At 42.7% G+C, this 17,907-nt stretch overlaps 1 protein-coding gene across 24 annotated transcripts in view; it reads right to left on the bottom strand.

Annotated features, from left to right (window-relative positions):
• The window catches only part of ADGRL3 (adhesion G protein-coupled receptor L3), a 737,803-nt gene extending 724,205 nt beyond the window's left edge, over positions 1-13,598 (bottom strand). For 23 of the 24 annotated variants that reach the window (XM_084758697.1, XM_084758684.1, XM_084758710.1 and 20 more), the window contains exon 1: positions 13,131-13,598. The gene's annotated coding sequence lies outside the window, so the exon portion shown is untranslated. Of the gene's footprint in view, positions 1-12,657; positions 13,082-13,130 lie in introns of those variants that run through there. The other variant, XM_084758695.1, reaches the window with a different exon arrangement.
• Positions 13,599-17,907: the final 4,309 nt, after the last annotated feature.

Genomic DNA, 17,907 nt, shown 5'->3' with positions numbered 1-17,907 from the left:
ACACACACCCCACACTCAGAATTAGCAAAATCAAATTTAGGAAGTCCTAGCATCAGTGTACAAATGACAGAAATGTACATCATAATCCTCATGGACCACCTCAGATTTTGTTCCGAACACACTTCTATGAACAGACCTCTAGCTACACCCATGTGTCACAATACGCATGTTTACATTTACTAACTGCAGGCCATACGTAATAGTTTTCTACCCCCACTGAACTCTGTTCCTTCATACATAGGTCTCATTTACATTAAATGTGTTTATCGGTCATTTGCTCTGACTTTTCATACTTGAATTTTGAAAGATGCATCAAATGATCATTTTGCTGTTCCAGTAAGAGTTGATAAAATTCAAGTTTCGTAAAATGGCAGCTTCAAGGAACCAAGGAGATAAGGGGTCTATTCAGGAAAGTCCTGGTACTTAAAGATATAACCCACAGTCCTACTCAAATATTAAAATATACAGGAAATCCTTTTCTTTATTAAAGAGGAAGTGACCCTGGCTTTTATATCCTGGTAAATATGTAACTCAGTAACTGCTAAAAATGACCAAAAAAGGTAAAAATTACTATGTTACATAACAAAGAATTAGTATTTGCTAAGTACAAGTTAGAGAAATAAATTCTAAAGAAAGAACTTTGAAAGGACCACTGACACAGAAGGTAAACTCACAGACGGCAAGGGTCAAGAACTGTAATATGCTTTCTGGCCTAATGTAAGAAATCTACAGAACTACAAAATCAACCAAGGTTTCAAAATTAATGTAATCCTTGTGACATCATTTATCCCAGCAAAAACATTGACAATGTGAATAAATTAGTATATAAATAAATCTATCTCACTAGACAATATTTAATAGTATTTAAATGGTGCTATCAAAAAAGTAATGGCACTTGAAGGAGTTGGAGAAAATTTTGTAATTGTGTATATACTCTGATCTCAGTTGCAATGAAACAACAACCAAATGCAAAAGTGGACAAGTGAAATGAAAATGCAAGTTCAAAATAACTCTCTGAGTATTGTGAATTAAGGGGTGTGCTGGCTAGTTCCATGTCAACTTCACACAAGTTAAAAGCTGCTTGTGAGAAGTGAGCCTCAATTTAGAAACGCCTCCTTAGGATTGGACTACAAACTAAGGCATTTTCTTAATTACTGAATGATGTGGGAGAGCCCAGATCATTTTGGGTTGCACCACCTGTAGGCTGGTGGCCCTTGATTTCTATAAGAAAGCTGGCTGAATAAGCCAGGGAGAGCAAGTCAGTAAGCAGAACTCCTATGTGACCCCATGCATCCGTTCCTGCCTTTAGGTTCCTGCCCTGCTTGAGTTACATACAGTACTGACTTCATCCAGTGATGGAAGTGTATGCCAAATAAACCCTTTGCTCCAAAACTTATTTTAGTCACAACACTAATAACCCAAACTAAGACAAGGAGTATCCACGTACAGATGGTTTCTGCCTCAACTTTTTGTTACCAACGCCCAGAGTTGAGTAAGTTCTGCAATCATAAAACATACTTTACATATGACCTTCACATTCTTCAATAAGCTACCCGAGGAAGAATGAATGAGTCAAAATTCAGGATTGCTGGGACTCGAGGAGACCCCTGAAAAAGCATAAATGAAACAACAGTGAAAATGTCACTGCACACTATAATCTGTAAAGGAGAGCAAGCAGTGTCTTCTGACACTAAGACAGACTTTTTACACAGAGTGACGTCCATCTATAATAAAGTGGACTAATAACTCATTTGTAAATCTGAAGCTTTCCTTCGGATTTGATTACCTTTTGTGTTGCTGTTGCTGTCTCAACATTCCCAAAATTCAAGGAAGAAAACACAACACAAGGCACGCAGGAACACAACTGCTATCTCACTGCTATCTACCGTCCAAGAAAGGTCTCATTGAATAAATGTCTGCTCTGAGGCTCTGAGCAAATTTCATTTCTGAACACTACTGTCTGCAGCCCAGCAGGCTGTTTCACTAAGATAAGATCGCACATTTAATCAAACACTCCCAAAAAACGAAATGCTTGCAAAGTTTGCTTAATACCATCAAATCACCAAAACACAGTGCTGATAGCACAGTGATTGCTAATGCTCTTTCTTCTTTAGGGACCTGCAATAAGGAAGGTCACTATTCAAGGGTGTTCTTCTAATTAAACTTCTATTAACCTTTAGGACTTCTCCTAAATTATCTTCATATGTTACTCGTTACACTCAGTCAGTACTAAAAAAAATGGAAAATAATATAACTTTCCAATTTAAATAAATAAAAAGCAAAATAAAACACAAGCTATGCATGGTGGCAAAAGCCTAGTACAAGGAAGCTGAGAAAGGAGAATGAAGAAAGAGTTCAAGGCCAACCTGAACTATGAAGTTAAAAAAAGAAAGCACTAAGGTCTGGGGAGGTGGCTCAGTAATTAAAGTGCTTCCTGAAAGGTGACTATGAGCCTGTAATGTCACCACTGAGGAGAGAGAGGGACGGGACACTGAAGGCTCACTGGCCTGCAAGTCTAGTCAAACTGGCAATCCCCAGGTTCATAAGCAGAAGGTATCTAAAAAAATAAGTTGGGAGGTAGAGACAGGATTTAGAAGTTAAGAGAGTAGTTAGGCTTATTGCTCTCCTAGACTCTGGATTTGGACCCAGGAGCCACATGATGCATCACAGCCATCAGCAACTTCAGTTCCAGGAGATCTGATGCTCTCTTACGTCCTACTCTGTGGGATCCAATATACATGTAGTGCACATAAGCTCATCTGTCATCACACATTACATACACACACACACACACACACACACACACACACACACACACTCAGACATGTTCATAGACATATACAAAAACATCAATAGATTTACCACCCTACATTTACCTAAGTAACAATTTAGAGTGTCCCTTTACCTCGGCTGATCATTCAGGCTGAGGTTGACACAATGGAAATAGATTATATATCTGTCATTTGAAAACATCAGTATTAAATATGCTTAGGTAAACTTTCCTTAGAGGCACTGCATATAGATGAATCTACTTAGCCTCTACTATTGGAAACAACCCATTTGCTGTACATCTGAAGAGTCTGCCTCTAAACAGAAGGTTTGCTTGAATAAACATGTATTTCCATCTGAAGCATGATATAATACACTAGCCAGTGTAAATGCTCAAACAGATGGATGGACACATATCCATAAACGCATACTGGTTCTTCTTTAACTTCTGTTTCCATTTATTTTCTGCTGTGTTTACTTCCACACTGTAATTTTGTTTCTCCGGTCTCTGTTAGGATAACTGTTCCTTCTATGCCATCTTCATTCAGAGTTCACTGTGTGTTCCTTTTTGTAAAGATATTCTGACTTTGCTGGTGGAACTCAAACATGAGTTAATTCTATCCTGAGTACTGTCTGATGAGACATCTGGGAAGCTCTGTTCACATGGGTGTACTAGATGCCTTTATAACCTCCTTAAGCCTGTAAGACCAGCAATGTTCTCTGCAATGGTAACAATATACAAGAAGAAGCCAGCATTCTGGCAAAACCTGAGCTCTTCTAAAAGTGACATCTTTCAGTATTTAAGAGGTTCTGACAATATGCAGAGCCTTCATGACCTGTGACACAGTTTCCACCATAGGTATTTCTGACCAAAAGCTGAAATTTTCTAAGCCATGAATTGCATGATTTTATTGGGTTTTCCATGTATTGTAAGTATGTATAAGCTACTCTGACTACTTACAATGAATGATTTACTGAGCCAGTTTTCCAATGCTGTTTTGTTGTTGTTGTTGTTGTTGTTTTGGTTTAGTTTTGGTTTTGGTTTTGGTTTTATTAATTACCAAACAGCCACTACAGTGGACATTCAGATGATATGAAATGCGCTTTCGTATTCTGTGGAAATTCACCTGGTCTCAATTGGGCCTTCCCTCCGAGTTAATTATCTCTCCATCCACAGAGGAACTGGAACATCCTTATTGACTCTGTATGCAGGTGTGATATTCCTTATCCAAACTGCTTGGACACAACGGCCCTGCATTTTGAAAACTTGCTTGTTGTTTGCTTAACATCTACCCGTATGTAGTGAGGAATCCTGAAAGGATACCCGTGAAATTTACTCCTGATTCCTAGGCACCCTATCAACATTGTCTGAATGTGTGTTTTTAATACATGACCTTGCGTTTGAGGTCAGATGAAGACCTTTCTCCCATGGCTTCCTATTTGGCAGTTCAGTGAGTTTTAGATTTTAAGAAGAGAGAGTGGTTCAGACATGAGGGCTTCTGCTTGGAGATACTCAAGCTGTAGTAGATGGCTGTAAGAACGAAGAATATAGTTCTAGCTGTGACAAAAAAAAAATCACAGCTTCTAAGCATCACAGTGAACACAACGTGGTAATATAGGTAGCGGTTTACAACTGAAACAAGAGCCCAGGGGCAGAGAGCATGCTAAATTGTCCCATGTACTAAATGTAAACAAACCTCCATCCTTCTCCCAAAAGTTTAACCCAAAAGTCACAGTAACCTCCCAATAAATGAATCATTTCAACCTAAAGCTAACTTGAAGTGTCTTTGCAATTAAAAAAAAAAAAGTAATAAATATAACATCTCATATAAATGTTTTAAGTTGAATGTAAGTGACCATGACAACTGAAATAATAATACAAAGTGCTCATCATCTCAGCATTACGGTGAAATACTTGACTGTCATGCAGACGGTTGCTGAAAGGGAAAGCAACATTTAACTGAAATGTTCCTAACCTGAAAAGCCTGTGTATTAATGTTAAAGGAAAGAATTGTCTCATTTCTCCCTCCATAGACAACTGTATAGAATGTACACTCCCTAGAAAACTTCTACGGAAGTTTAGAGCCACAATAAAAAAGAAAAGCTATGGATCTACACGTGCCTTGTGTGAACCAAAACTGTTCCTCAATAGATTCTTTGTCCATTCCTTGAAGTCATGATCAGCATTCTGAGTCAAGGTTCAAACAACACCCAATAGCCTTTGACAAATGAAGAACACTAAAAATCTGAAGGGAAGAAAACGCTCATGTTAATCAGCTGAGCTCTCCCTTGCCTGCCAGAAATCAAATCTCATGCAGAAAGATGACCATCAGTCAAGCCCATTTCCTCTCAACCAAAAGTCTTTATTTGTAAGAGGCTTGAGGAAAGGAAAGGAGAATGAAACCAAATCAAAACAAAACAGGGGACTGTTGAAAACCCTCTCACAGGGTCAGCTGTCAATGGAATGCATTTTAGTATTCAAGTTACCCACCCAAGCAGAACATCAAAAACTGGGCTGAGTCTCACCCCTATTCTCACAGGCTCAGGCTCCTGTGAGCCACTGGGGGCTGTTGTGAATAGTAACACACTCTGCCTCTGCGGGATGCATGAACACCAACACAGGCTGATCAAACAGAAGGAGCTGGTGGGGGGGGGGGTGGCAGGGTTGTTTTGTTGCTGCTGCTGCTGCTGCTGCTGTTGTTGTTGTTGTAAACTTGGTTTTCATTTTCTTGAGTTTTTTAAACATGTAAGTGTGCCTCATCTTAGCAAGTCAGTTGTACAACATGCAGGCCGTTTTTGTTGGCGGTGTTCCCTCCCGCCACACATTCTTCTCAAGTGCTATGTTATAGATTTTTCTTCTCCAAATAAAAACTAGATAATTAGAAAAAAAGAACCAGACATTAAAAAGAAAGTTAGGAAGGAAGGAAGGAAGGAAGGAAGGGAAAGAGAGAGAGAGAGAGAGAGAGAGAGAGAGAAAGAAAGAAAGAAAGAAAGAAAGAAAGAAAGAAAGAAAGAAAGAAAACTAATTCATATTGTCTCTGGAATACAGATGTTCATTCTCAACTTTAAACCTATTTATGGGCCTTTCAATACTTCTAGTCTTTAAGGCAATTTTTTGGGTTCTGACTTGGAAGGTTTCCTTTGCATAATTCATGTATAGCAATCTTATGAGTACTTGTACTTTGAGGTTATAAATCTTTCAAAGGCATGGAAATCTGTAAATCTTGGAAGTGGATGATGACTTGATTTGGTTACAACATTGAGGCAGTTAATGCTTAAAGAGCTGTTGACACCCTGTGAAAGAAAGCTCTGCTGTTTAACTTGAAATGTCTTAAGTTAAATGGTTATTTTCATGAGTTAAAGTCAATCTTCAGGCGCAGTGCTAGGTGGATGTCAAAAGACAATTTTTTCCCCTGTCAGGATTATTTTTGGTGAGGAATTAGTAGCCGAATTTGAGATTTTTAGTTGAAGGGGAGGCACAGAAATGGGCATTTCCATGGCTAACAAAGAAGAGATGGAAGAAAGAACAGTAAGAAAGACAAACACTAAAGCCCAAACATTTTCTAACTGCTTATTAAAATGCTATTGATCTTCGTAGCTCATCAAGAACTCTTCAATTAAGAAAATGGTATTTGATTTAACCAACTTTTCTTAATGATTGTACTCAAGGACATTCCTAACAACAGCATGACTGGCGATATCGGGCAACATGAGTCAAATGTTCCCTCAAGCAGAGATTTACTTCTTAGTCTTCTTCCCTAATGAGCAATGGGGATTTACTCTTTGTTTCTCAGAGACGATGAGGTGGAGGTAGACCTTTGGATGTTGGAGAGTTCATTCAGGTGTCTCCATTCCAAAGGCCATTTCTAAGAAACTCATACGTTGAAACGGCTTTTAGTTCTGCCTAGCTACCCGGTACGATGTAGTTTCGGCAAAACTGGGATGCATCAATCCAAGTGCTGAGCATATTCCTACTCACAGGTCTGATTCCAAACTTACAGACATCCATGGAAAATATGCAAAAAATGTGTAGTCTTTACATATATCTGCAAGGTGCTCAACAGCTGTCCGAAAACTTGATTCACAAGGTCTAGAGTTCTCCAGCTAAACTTTAGCACCAGGGCGAGCTGATTTGTATGCAAAGCTTCATTCACCATTAGTTAGGCATTTCAACCACTCATATACAGACTGAACCACAGGATATAATTACCCCAAGGATCCTTTTCATTGAAATGGCCTGTTGTGGTGCTTAGGTAGTGATTAACAGATTAAGTGTGTAGTGAGTCGTCTTGATATCACTTCAGAAAAGTGATTTCCTCCCTAATAATTCCCAAGATGCATAAATATTCAATTAGGGTCTTTGAAACTAGTTTTAATTGAGCATTCACACTACCCAACTTCAACCTTAGCTGAAACTGACAAAGGTGTTCTATTAATTTCTTCTATAAAAAAAAATGTCATCAACTCTCCATGAATTGTGAGGTACAAGAATAAGATAAGGATTACCTTTTACATGAAAAATTTAAATTTAGTACAATTTTAATGCACACTCTGAAGTAGTGATCTGAAACATAACTACATATCTGAACCACATAGGGACTTCATTAATGTTTCCTAGGACTCTTGGGAGATCCAATATTAGTGATGGGGACAACCATGATGGTGGCAATGAAGACAGCAGTCATTGACTATTTATTATTGTGTTCCAGACAATGCGTTCAAATCTTTCAGTGTATTCGCCTATTTTACTTTCACAACCAGTCTGTGAATCTGATACAACTGCCAACCCCATCAGAAATAGAGTAGTCAGCTGAGGTCCAGTGAGGCTGAATGTCTTGCCACAAGTCAAATAGCTTCTCAAACCCAAGGCAAATACATGGTTCGCTTCATCCCTACACTACTCTTCCTTTCTAGGTGAAAGATCTACACATCCTGAATAGATTTAAACTTTTTCTCTTTGGTCCTCTGCAATCATCCAAGTGCCGGTTAGCAGCTCTTCCTGGAGAGCTGTATGATGGATGACCTAGCTGGTCACAGAATGTTGAGGAAAAGAATAATGATATGGCCAAGGAACTAGCACAATATTTCCTGTCTGCTTGTGGTTTTGAAGCTTCAATTATACTTGATCGTTCTTCCTAGATGTTGCCCTTTATGGTCACTTGGTGACGTTTACGTGTAAAGGAGGCAGATGTGCAGAAAGTTTGACAGGGTCTCAGTCTTTTTGGTCCCAAGATTTCCTTATGCACTTTAAAATGAAATATGTAAAGTGTTTCTTGAGTGTGCTCTTTGAAACTATCACTGTGCATAGACTAGTAAACTGAAAGTTTCATGAAAGGCGGGAAAACACACGTGCACATGTCATACGCCAGCAGAACAACACGGTGTCATCATGATCCACACACCTCCTAGAAATCTCAGTTGTACATGAGTTAAAAGGAGGACAAGAGGCAAATAATGTGGGAGGATGAATATGAAAATGTTCTCTTTTTTTCTCTTTGCAGATTTTTGAAAGGGTCTCACAGCCCTCAAGTTCCCAGAAGCACACATAAAGAGTACTGGTCTAGGAACATTCTCCGTTCTACACAACAAGTGCACTACGAATCTCACAAGACATTTATTTCTCCATCCCAAACACAATTTTCAATATGAAATGGATTGCCACCAACACTATTCCATTTAAACTTTCTGAATAATATAAACGAAAATTTTAACTTTCTTGATCGGCACTTACTCTTATCAAGACATTCATTAACATGAAGTTTCTTTTTATAATGTCAATAGGACATACCAGGACATGAAGATTTTCATTATCTATTAATGATTACAATAGATATAATAGATTCTGAGGGCTGGGAATGTAGACCAGTGGTAGAGCACTTGCCTGACTCAAAGCACTAGTTTCAAAGTTCTACTACAGAAGGGGAAAAAAGAAAACGTAAAAAAGAAAAGGCTTAAAGTACTCCGCCATGATGAAATATAGGCAGAACTCCACCCACTCCCAAAACAAATGGAGTTTAACTATTTCAGAGATAGACAACTAGTGGTGTGTTTTTACAGATTGTGTTCATTAAGAAATGAGTGCATTTTCAGAATTCCAAGAAAAGCATCACACTTGGCTACTTATGAAGTAGAATTCATTTTATTAAGACCCAGACCAGGAAAATTACTAAACACACTTTGAGATGTGAGGGGAGCTTTACAGCACAGACATCATTAGTGTCATCTAGGGACAAGTGCATCCTGGTTTTGCAAATGTATATAACCATCGGTATCAAGCTCACAATGAACGAAATACTAGGATTTCCTCTGCAGGAACTAGCAATCTCCATAACCACGTGCACGCACACACTGTGCACATGTGCGCTTCAGGGAGATAACAAAGAAAAAGTACCCCAATGCCCTTATATTTGATTGCTTTTGTTTTTTTATCAGCTAAGGCATTCTTTAAGCAAATGTATTTGCAGGAAATAAAAGGGCACAGATGCAACTCTAATCTAAGAATACACATGCCCTAACGGGCAAACAAAGGGTACAATGCAGCTTCGATCCACCCTAAGTGAGCAAATGCAGGTTTTGAATGTGATGCAAATTTAAGGAGTCACAGGCAAAAGAACCATTTGTGAAACTCAGGGAAAGCTGAGCCGCCTCTCCTCCTAACCCCTCAGTACTGTTCACACCAGGCTGAACTAAAGCATCAGTGCATGATCCTAAATACAAAAATCACAATTGGGAGCAAAATATGTGTGCTTGCTCTCTCTCCTCTGTGCCCCCCCCCCCCGCCATATTCTGTTTTTTTCTCTCTCTCTCCCTCCCTCTCTGTCTCTGTCTCTCTCCCTCTTCCTCTCTCTCTCCCTCTCTCTTTCTCTCTCCCTCTCCCTCTCTCTCTCCCCTTTTCATTTAGCAGCCCTTCTGAAGAGTTTCAACCAAACTGTAAAGTGGTCCAAAAAATTTTTTTCAGCTTTGCATTATGATTTGAGTAACTTCAATCTTTGTGATCTTCTAATCGTTTTTAATCTACTACTTATTATTTTCTTGGCATCCAGCTCTTATGAATCAAAGGTAACTCAAGTCCATAGGAATATTGCCTGTTGCTGAATGCAAGAAACAATGCCAGGCATAGCAGCTGGAACCAGTAAGTACCCACACTGGCCATTATTCCGTGGGCTGAGGGGTTGGAGGTTGAGGGGGACGATCTGTGAACTACAAGGAGAATATTATTAAGAAAATTATTTCACAGACCTTCCATTCATATTTTTTTGAGCAGAGCTCTCAGTCTGAAGCATAATCATCACACGAAACAACCTAAACTGAGACATCAGAAACATTTTTTTCCCAGCTGACAAATCACAGGCTGGCTTATCACTCTTCTGGCCAGGGATGCCTGATGCAAGCCCAGCATCTCTACCCCAAGAAATTAAATCGTGCACATAAACCTTTGTACTCATCATGCTTCCTTCTTCTCCAGGTTTGTAGAAAGAGCCCACTCAAGCACATGCTCCAGAGGAGCAGATTCCTGCGTAGTTAGTGAGGAACAAGTGCTAAATACTGGCATTCAAATACTCTTGACATTTTCACCTTTGGCTAAAGACAGCCCAATACATTGACAGACTAAATCCCAGTGACATCAGGACCTGTGGAATGTATGAGTGCTAGGAAACACATGCTGCTAGGAGACGGAGAACAGATCTGATGGGATCTTCCAGCATTTAATAAAAAAAAAAAATAGACTGAAAATCACTGTGGTGAGAGCTGCTGAAAAGGGGACAGAGAGCGTTCTTCAGTCCTCAGAAACGTTTGCAAGTACAGAGACACTCACACTAACCCTCTAGGAAGGAAAGAAGGAAGGAAGAAAACATAGGAAGCAAGATTCTAGGGGGTTAAAGTCATAACTCCTTAAGTTTTTTTTTATTATGGTCACGGTCACTTATAACATCTCTTACAAATATCACATAAAATGGAACTTAATCAAAATTAGGCACCAGTGGGTGATTCAGTACTATAGGTTTGTAACTTATGATTAGTGAACTGGGGAGAACCTTAACAAAAGTACAACTCATAAAGATGTATTTTGAAAAGTAAACTAGAACCCGGCCATTTTCCGCAAACATCAAAGTACTCGGAAGTAATATAGAACCTAAGTAATGCAGTATATTTTACTTAATGCATTTAAAAGTAGTTATCTTCGCAAGTGTAAGTTTATAAACAAGTGTTTATTTCTGTACATCTGTTACCCATTCCTTCATTACTTAAAAGGGAGGCGGGGAATGCAAAGCAGGAAACAAAGCTGGGAGGGATTTCAGCATAAACATCCTCCTGGCTCCTACACAAATTATTTGGTATCCTCTTTGGGTGACACTGGAATACAACCAGCAATTCTTCTTGTAATCTGTATACAGATAAATTGGTCATGAGAATTGCTGACCACTTAGTACCATTATAGATTGCGATGAATTATGGAGCTGGCTAACATCTGTTATCTCACAGGCAACTGCAGCTGACTTTCCAAATGCAAAAATCACTAAAGACTTCCCTTGCAGACTCTACAATGGCATTCTTGAACTGCCGATGACAACCCATATGACACTAAAATTAGCAGACCTTCTATTTACTTCAGAGCAAAACACAGAAGGCATGGTTTTTTTTTTCTCCCTGCCAGAATCTATGTGTCTCCTCGTTTCCCCAGCAGCTGGCTGTGAAGATGTAAAATCATAGGTGCAAGCAGCCTTACACTTCCTAATGAGTAATCCATCCAGGAAAGTAAACACAACAGAACACAGGCAGGTTTGGCTCTGAGGGAGACAGTGGCAAAGATGCTTACACTGTTGTTTACAATGTTCTCTAACTACTGCAGTCAGGGACCACGGGAGTCTCAGGGAGGAGACACTTGGGAGGTGGCTCCCAAGCCTCCAGTTCGCCCAACCGCTCTATCAGTGGCTATCAATAAAAGCAACACAGGTTTCTATTTGGGCAGGAGAGTGGCCAGATAATTCCAGGGACCAGGTATACTGCAAGTTAGACTTGATTACTGGAAATCTTCAAGGGGTGTCTGCTATAGTAGGTCCTCATCAAGGCCAATCTAGGGTACGTGGAGCTCTGCACCAGCCACCCCAAGCATAGCCTGGATCTCCAGGGGGAGAGAGGGAACCTGCCTCCAGGCTTCCTCACAGCCCCAACGGGGGCCCTCTGGGCCTCCTCAAACCAGATTTTCCAGCTAAGCAGATCCCAAGCGATTTCTATGAACAAGCTCTACTCAAGTAGCTTCTGGTCTCCTATTCCTGTACAGCTTCCCCACCACTCCAAGCGCGCAGGATCATATACACACATATAACACGCACGCCGACCACTGGCCAACTACCACTACAAACACAGGGCTGCACTGTTGGACATCTGGCATACTCAGAAGCCACCTCCAGGGTAGAACCAAAGGCTGGTTAGTGCTAGTCCTTGCGCTCCCCTTCAGCTCAGAGACACTCTTTCTCCCAAAAGAAGCACCTAGGTGCTGTCTCTCCTACCTGTAACCTGTCACCGGGGCCACCACTGCTTTTTGCCCACCGCACCCTGGCTCTGCGGCCGCCCAGACCCATTGAATACCCTCTCTACACATGGTGCTCACTCCCAGCACAGCTCAACCCCGTGCCACCCGCGAAAGTGGCAGCTTTCTCCAGCAATAATCGCCCAACAAAGCCCAGGCACTCGGGTCTAAGCCAAACTGCCATGAAGGAGACACACAAGAGAGGGATGCCTGGAGGCAACGCGGTTCCACTTTCTCAGGGGCGCGACCTGGGCAATCTCAGCCACCTTGGATGCTCCAAGGCAGGTGTAGAGGGAGGAAATACAACAGGCTCACCACCCCACATTCGCCATCACCAAATAAGCTGAGCTCCTCACCGGGTCCCTCTTCTTCGTCCTCCAATCAGTTCCCACCTCCAATGTTGCTCCAGCCTAGCTGAGAAAAGGCGCCCCCTCGGATGCTTTCTGCCCCTACCAAAGGACCGCACTAGGGTGACAGGGGAGGGAAAATGCGCGGGGTGGGATTCGTTCCTGTCACCCGGCGTGTGCGACTGACACTGCGCGGGCTCTCCTTTCCCCTACACCTCCCTCTGTCACCACATCGCCTAGTAGCTGGTAAAACCTCGAACCCATGCCAAACCCCAGCGCCCACCAGCCAGGAGGTTCACTTCCCGCCCCGCATCACGATCAGATGAGTGTGCGCGTGAGGGCGAGTATGCGAAGGCGAATGTGTGAGTGGAAGGGTGAGTGTACGTGAACCCCGCACCCCCTAGGTTGCCCGCCCAGCGGATGCGGCCGCCAGTGCCTGACCAGGGCCACCACTATTATGAAGAGTGCAAAGAATAAATTACCTTTCGTAACCGCCGGTCCCTGAGATGGTCCCATCAGTTGCTCAACAACCTGCAACCCGGTGCAGTTTTCCACAATCCATCCATTGAGCCCCGGGGCAAAAAGGAAAAAAAGAAGAAAAAAAAAAAAAAAAAAAAAGGACCGGCCCCAGTGTAGACACCCCAACCACACCAGGCAAAGGATGATAATCAAAACGCAGAGACGGCAGGAGGGTGGAGACCCCAATCAAAGAAACAACAAAAAGTGTCTATCCTTTCTTCTTCTACACAGCCATGGAGAAAGGGAAAAGCCAGTCTTCCTTTACGTTTTCTCGCTTCACACGCCCCAGGGGGCAAAAGCGGAGCGAAGAGAAGGAGGGTTCAAATGTCTCTCCCAGGGCACAGTTGCACAACTTCGGAGTCAGGCTGTGTCTCCGGCTGCAGCCCGCGGACCCAAGCGGGAGCTATTAACATGCGGCAGTCATAGCTAGGGCTGCTTTTCCTTCTCTTGCAGCCGCCGCCGTCGCCGCCGCCGCAAGAAAAGCCGCTGCTGAGGAGACCAAAAATCTTCCACCATCCCCCCCCCGCAGCCGATCTTTATATCCAGTTCTCCCACCCCACCCCCCTTCTCTTTCTTTTTCTTCTTCTTCCTCGTCCTCCCCTTTCCGCCTCCAAGCGGGAGGGAGGGGATAGGTAGGGGCAGCGGCGAGGACCAGTAGTGGCTTCTCCGCCCAGCCCTCCTCGTCGCCCTCCTCCTGCTGCCCCCGAGGTGCTCCGGCAGTAAAGGGTCCGCTCCGCCGCCCGCAACCCGTTTCCAGTGCGGAGGCGCGAGCCGCGCAAACTCCTTCCCGGGTGCACGGCGTGGACGCGCGGGCAGAGCGGGCGCCGGGCCGCTGAGGGCTGCGTGCCGGCCAGGGGTGGCGAGCCCCGAGCTCCGGTGGTGGCCGATCAGCTCGCCGGCCGTGCCGGGTAACTGCGGGCATGCGGGAGCTTCATTGCGCGGCCCGGGCTCCGAGCCGCCACCGTCAACGCCAACCTCCTTGGCCGCGGGCTTCAGTACCTTTTTCTCTCCGGGACTCCCCGGGAGCCACTGAGGCGCGGGGCGCCCTCCAGACAGGCACAAGCTCTTCCCCGCGCGCACGCACACGGGCGAGCTCCAGCCACAGCACACCGCGCAGCCCGCGCGCGCACACCGGGAGGAAGAGGACCGAGGCCAACAAAATAAATAAATAAAAGAGAGGGAGAGAGAGAAGAAAGAAAGGGGAGGGGGACGAGTCACAGGCGGTGGCGGCGGCAGCAGCTGCGGGAGCAGAGGCAGAGCGCAGTCCGCGAGGTGCCAGCGGCGGCGGCGACGGCGGCGGCGGCAGCTCCCTCCCGGCCCGGCCGTGCCATCTGCATCCCTGCTCCTGGGAAATGGAGCGAGCGCTGCGGGCCGAGCAGGCGGAGGCGACGCGCCCGCAGACAGGCAGCGAGCGCGCGGCGGCCAACGCAGCCGAGGCCGGAGTGAGGCACTGCCGGGGCGAAGAGCGAGAAAGCTCCCAGGACTGAGGAGGGGGGCTCCAGCCAGGGAAAGGGGAGGCCAGCAAAACCCGGATCTGGAGTCCGGGAGGGCTTCTCGGGCACGGGCTCCACCTAGCCGCTCCACAGATGCTTGGAGGTGGGAACTGCGGGGCTGCTAAGGGAGGCTTCCCTTCAAGGGTTTGTCAGACAAAGAGTACCTCTCTCCGGGCTAAGAGCAAGCGTCTCTCTCTCTCTCTCTCTCTCTCTCTCTCTCTCTCTCTCTCTCTCTCTCTCTCTCTCTCTCTCTCTCTCTCCTCTCTTTTCCTCTCCTCCCCCTTTCTCCGCTCCCCCTTTCCACTCTCCTCCATCACCACCCCCTCCCCACTCTCTCTCTCCAAGCTCCCTACCTCCCAGCTCTCTTCCTCCTCCACTCTCCTGTAGGTGAATGAGGAACCAGGCCGGGACTTCTGCCAGTGTCCTTTTTTTTTTTTTTAACAGGTGCAGATTACTCGACGTGTTCTTTATGCGGGTGCAGACTTCTAAAGCATTTTCTGACTTTGGTCCATTTTATGTTTCTTGAAACTTACCTCAGTGTACAAGTTCATGGCAAAAGTACATCTTTTTTCCTGGGGAAAAAATGGGGCATAGAGATCCAATGATTTTGGTTTCACATCAATAAAAATTACCACAAAGGATATAAAAGAGTGTCTTGATTCTAACTCCATACCTTCTGCTATGACAAAGTTTGCTCAAGTGACCTTTGTCAATTATGGCACTTCTTTGTGATGCTTTCGTAAATGAAATTAAGTGTGTAGTTGTTTCTCTCTCTCTCTCTCTCTCTCTCTCTCTCTCACTCTCTCTTTTTCCTGCCATAAAATTTCATGACTTCAAATGACTAAGGAGGTAGTTTCTTTATCCACATACGCTAGTCACTAAGATTTATTGTATGAACCCAACAAGAACATCACATTCCTACTCAAGCCTCCCAAGTTGCTTATGTTTGAATAGCACCATATTGATCTAATGTCCTGTGGGGGAATTTGTAAAGTGGTAACTTCAACCCCAGCAGATCTGTAAACCTAACCATCATCACAATGAGCTGATCGTCCCCACCACAAGGGACTGTCTGAAATGAATTCATTCTTCAAAGCTCAACTTGCACACCACATTCCCCAAGAAGACATTTCTTACCTATCCCAAGGTAAGGAAATACTTTTTTTTTTTTTTGGTAACATGATAAGGTAACATGATACCGTACTTTGGATCCTAAGTGTTCATCAAAGGCCTTTATGTTAAAGGCTGGTCCCCAGGCCCTGATGATACTGGGAGGTAGTAGAACTTTTAAGAGGTTGAGTTGGCTGTAAGGATGTTAGGACCTTGAGGATGCAACTTTGTGGAGGATGTAGTGACACCTTCCTGGTACCCTGAGTTCTGCTACCCAGTTACTGAGATGAATGGCTTTGTCTTGCCATAGAATCACAGGCATTGGTCTGTACTGTAGATACCAAAGCAACAGAACCAATTAAACATGGACTGAGGACTTCAAAACTGTAAGACAAACCTTCCCTCCCCTGAGGTTGCTTCTCTAGGTATGTTGTCACTGGAACCAAAATGTGACTAAATAGCTAACTAGCTCCCCCAGCCCTTTGATAGTACCTCTACCACATTACTTATTTTGTCCTACTTATTTCTGGCCATTTTTAAATTATTAGTACCTTGTACATATATCTTAGATTATAAGAGCTATCTTAAAGGTAAATTCTGAGCTTTAATATTCTGTATTAGAAAAGATTATACTGTATCCATAGTTCTTTGAATATCTAGTATTTCATTTGGGGGCGTGGAGAACAGAAAGCCAAAGAGATTTAATGGCTACAATCAGACCGAATATATTTTCATATGCTTAAGTATGACTGCTTGAATTTCCTTACTACAGTACAGCTACAAGCTCCCATGTGTACTTAAATACAAATTGAAATCTGGATTCACTTGTAACTTAAACAAATAGCTTCACAAAGAATAGACTAGCAAATTGTGACAAGAGACTCTTTGTTGTAAAGGAAGAAATATCGAAGCAAATCAGTTCCTATTTACCATATGCTTGATGGACATATTTAGAAAAACAATAGAAGAATATTTTAAATGTAGAGGATCTAAAGTAAATCAAAGATATTAAGTATTATTAGTGAGGGCAGTACAAAGATAAATATAAATAACATAGACATAACTAAGAAGTCTGTAAATAATGTGTTTCTCAAAGTGTGGAAAATCTCACCTGAAACTAGAGATGCCCCCTTAAACACATAGTTGAAAATTGCTCACCCAAGAGGACTTGACCAAAAAATAAGCAAAAACTTAAAAGACCTTAATGGTGAGGGGGGAAAGGAGAAAAGGTGAGTTAAAACAACTGATGGTTTTTAAAAAGCAGTAAGAAGAGGAGAATTGTGAATATATGTAGTTTAACTGTGAGTCAATCTTGCAATGCTTTACAGCACTTACCCATATTTGAAGCCCAAACTTTAGCTTGCAAATCACTTTTATCTGATGAACATAGTCTTTTATGTTTGATTAAACCTCCCACTCTGATTAGGAAATCTATGATTCTTGCCAATATTTTCTCAGGTGAATTTTCTATGAAAGCAAAATAAGTCCTGTATCTTTTTTCCCCTACACAATTACACTGAACTCCTTCTTAGTGGAGAAAAGGCCAAAGCAGATTATTTAGGAGCACAGACACTTTATACAAAGTGATTCCTGGTACACTGGAGTAGTTTACTAGTACACTAGAAAAAGTTATTTCTAGTGCTATTTAATCTGAGGAAAACCAATATTAACCAAGTGAAGAGAAACTCAACATTTTAAAAACCAGAATATCCTATTAATCAGGAAAAGAAAAAAAAATTAAGATATCTTAATAACTATTAAACTTTCCTGACCAAAGTATCCTTTTCAAATAAAAAGGTACATTAAAGTCTCAAACATCATGAAATTTTACTTAAAACACTGAAAAACGGGTGTAAAATAGATACAAATAGTCAGTAAACATTAGGAAAGAGCTTCTGCCAAGGAAAATGCAACATACAAAAATGTAAACCAAGAAGAAGCTGTTGTGAGAGGGACTTTTCTTGGAGAAACAACAACACATACATGCTTACTCACTTCAGAAAAAGGAGCCCACTGATGGACCAAAGTAAGAACTGCACCAATGTCCAATTTGGTGACGCCATGAGTTTTTATTTGCGGTTCATGATTGGAGTATGAATGAGGGTTTAGTCAGAGAAGGGGCAAGGAAGAGTCTAAA

The sequence above is a fragment of the Acomys minous genome (assembly GCF_964271855.1).
Source record: "Acomys minous genome assembly, chromosome: 15".
NCBI lineage: Eukaryota > Metazoa > Chordata > Mammalia > Rodentia > Muridae > Acomys > Acomys minous.
This window is presented reverse-complemented; position numbering and strand designations above follow the sequence as displayed.